Genomic DNA, 3,195 nt, shown 5'->3' on the forward strand with positions numbered 1-3,195 from the left:
CAGGGGGCAAGGGGAGAAGATAGGGAGGGGTCAGGGGGAAGACAAGGGGAGTGGGTTAGTGTAAGGGGTTGCCAAGAATCAGTGTCAGGAGGGTCAGCTAAGGGGGGTCAGTGCCGGGGTCAGTGCCAAGGGGTCAGTGCCAAGGGGAGGGTCAGTGCCAAGGGGGTCAGTACCAAGGGGGGGGTCAGTACCAAGGTGTCAGTGCCAAGGGGGTGTTAAAGCATAAAATAGTGCCAAGCAGTAAAAGGTAAATAGGTGCCAAGGAGGGTCAGTGCCAAGGGGGTCAGTGCCAAGGAGGGTCAGTGCCAAGGGGGGTCAGTGCCAAGGGGGGGTCAGTGCCAAGGGAGGGTCAGTGCCAAGAGGGTCAGTGCCAAGGGGGGGTCAGTGCCAAGGGGGTCAGTGCCAAGGGGGGTCAGTGCCAAGTGGGGGTCAGCTAAGAGGGGTCAGTGCCAAGGGGGGTCAGTGCTAAGAGGGGTCAGTGCCAAGGGGGGGCCAAGGGCAACAATGGGGGTCAGTGCTAAGAGGGGTCAGTGCTAAGAGGGGGTCAGTGCCAAGGGGGTCAGTGCCAAGGGGGGTCAGTGCCAATGGGGGGGTCAGTGCCAAGGGGGTCAGTGCCAAGGGGGGCCAGTGCTGCAGACTGGTGCCAAGGGGGGTCAGTGCCAATGGGGGTGTGCCAAGGGGGGTCAGCAAGGGGTCAGTGCTATGGGGGGGCAGTGCCAAGGGGGGGGTCAGTGCCAAGTGGGGTCAGTGCACAAGTAGTGCCAAGTGGGGGCTGGGTCAGTGCCAAGGGGGGTCAGTGCCAAGGGGGGTCAGTGCCAAGTGGGGGGGTCAGTGCCAAGGGGGGTCAGTGCCAAGTGGAGGTCAGTGCCAAGGGGGGTCAGTGCCAAGTGGGGGTCAGTGCCAAGGGGGGGGTCAGTGCCAAGGGGGGTCAGTGCCATGGGGTTGTTATCAGGGGTGAAGAACAATGACAAAATATAGGAAATAATACACATATAATGGCCATGACTGTATGTATGTATGTATGCATGTATGTATGTATGTATGTATGTGTAACAGATATACAGACATGAATACAGACATAAACAATATTTAATCTTCATCTTCTAAACTGCTAACCGTTATAGACATATGTTTAACCATGTGCGTTTGTGTACTTGTGTGTATTACCATGTGCGTGTATGTACATGTGTGTATTGGAAAGTGCATTTGAGTGTACACGTGTATCTTAACCATGTGCGTATGAGTGTACATGTGTGTATTACCATATGCGTAATGAATAAACATGAGAGGATTACTAAGTGCGTATGTGTGCGTATACAAAGACAGAAAACCGACACAACACACACACACACACACACACACACACACACAAGTGACGCCCCCCCCCCCAACCTCTAAAAATCAGGACCCTTATATGGCAACACTCTTCCTGCACTACGCCATCCTCTCTCTCTCTCATTCTAGTGTTCTTCCATTCCTCTCTCTCTCTCTCATTCTAGTGTTCTCCATCTCCTCTCTCTCATTCTAGTCTCTTCCATCTCTCTCTCTCTCTGTGTTCTCCTCTCTCTCTCTCTCTCATTCTAGTGTTCTTCCATTCCTTCCTTCTCCCTCTCTTCTTCCTCTCCTCTTGTTCCTCTCCTCCTCATCTCCCTTCATCCTTCCTGCCTCCCTCGCTCCACTTCTCCTCTTCCTCCCTCGTAGCCTCCATCTTTTCCTCTACACCGCCCCATTTTCTTCTCCTCTTCCCCCTCCTATTTCTCCTATTTTTGCCCTCTTCCTTCCTCCCTCCCTCCTCTTCCTCTTCCCTTCCTTCCTCCCTTCTTCCTCTTCCTCCTCTTCATCTCCTCCTTCCTCTTCCCTCCTCTTCCCTCCTCCTCCTCTTCATCTCCTCCTCATCTCCTTCCTTCCTTCCTTCCTCCCTCCTCTTCCCTCCTCCTCTTCCCCTCCTCTTCCTCTTCCCCTCCTCTTCCTCTTCCCTCCTCTTCATCTTCTCCCTCCTCTCTTCCCTCCTTCTTCCTCTTCCCCTCCCTCTTCCTCTTCCCGTCCTTCCCTCTTCCCCTCCCTCTTCCTCTTCCCTCCTCTTCCTCTTCCTCCTCTTCATCTTCCTCCTCTTCCTCTTCCTCCTCCTTCCCTCCCTCTTCATCCTTCCTCTTCCTCTCCTCTTCATCTCCTCCTCCTCTTCCCTCCTCTTCATCTCCCGTCCTCCTCCCTTCCTTCCTTCCTCTTCCCCTCCTCTTCATCTCCTTCCTCCTCTTCCTCCTCTTCCTCTTCCTCCTCTTCCCTCTTCCTTCTTCCCTCCCTTCTTCATCTTTCTCTTCCTCTTCCCTTCCTCTTCCTCTTAACTTCCTTCCGCTTCTCTTCTCCTCCCTTCTTTCCTCCTTTCCCCTTCCTCCTCTTCCTCTTCCCTTCCTCTTGCCTCCTTCCTTCCCCTCTTCATCTTCCCTCCTCTTTCTCTTCCTCCTATTCCTCTTCCTTCCTCTTCCTCTTCCTCTTCTCTTCTTTCCTTCCTCCCCTTCATCTTCCCTCCTCTTCATTCTCTTCCTTCTTCTTCCTTCCTTCTTTCCTCCTTCCTCTTTCCTCCTTCATCTTCCTCCCCTTCATCTTCCCTTCCTCTTCCTCCTCTTCCTCCTTCCTCTTCCTCCTCTTCATCTTACCTCCTTCATCTTCCCTCCTTCTTCCTCTTCCCTTCCTCTTCTTTCCTCTTCCGCTTTCCCTCCTCTTCCTTCTTAATCCCTTCCGCTTTCCTCCTCTTCCTCTTCCCCCCCTTTTCCTCTTCCTCCTTCTTCCTCTTCCCTTCCTCTTTGCCTCCTCTTCCTCTTCCTCTTCCTCCCCCTCCTCTTTCTCTTCCCCTCCTATTCCTCTTCCCTTCCTTCCTTCTTCCTTCCTTCTTCCCTCCCTTCATCTTCCCATCCTCTTCCTCTTCCATCCTCTTCCTCTTCCCTCCTCTTCCTCTTCCTCCTTCCTCTTCCTCCTCTTCATCTCCTCCTTCCTCTTAATCCTCTCTTCCTCCTCGTCCCTCTTCCTCCTCTTTTTCCTCTTCCTCTTAACTTCTCTTCCTTCCTCTTCATCTTCCTCCTCCCTCTTCTTCCTCTTCCTTTCTTTCCTCCTTCATCTCCTTCTTCCTCTTCTCCTCACCACAATGCCATAATAGGCTACTGCTCATTTCCAAGTCATAATGTAGGCTGGATGCTCGTG

This window comes from Homarus americanus, unplaced genomic scaffold (assembly GCF_018991925.1).
Source record: "Homarus americanus isolate GMGI-L3 unplaced genomic scaffold, GMGI_Hamer_2.0 scaffold54679, whole genome shotgun sequence".
Taxonomy (NCBI): Eukaryota; Metazoa; Arthropoda; class Malacostraca; order Decapoda; family Nephropidae; genus Homarus; species Homarus americanus.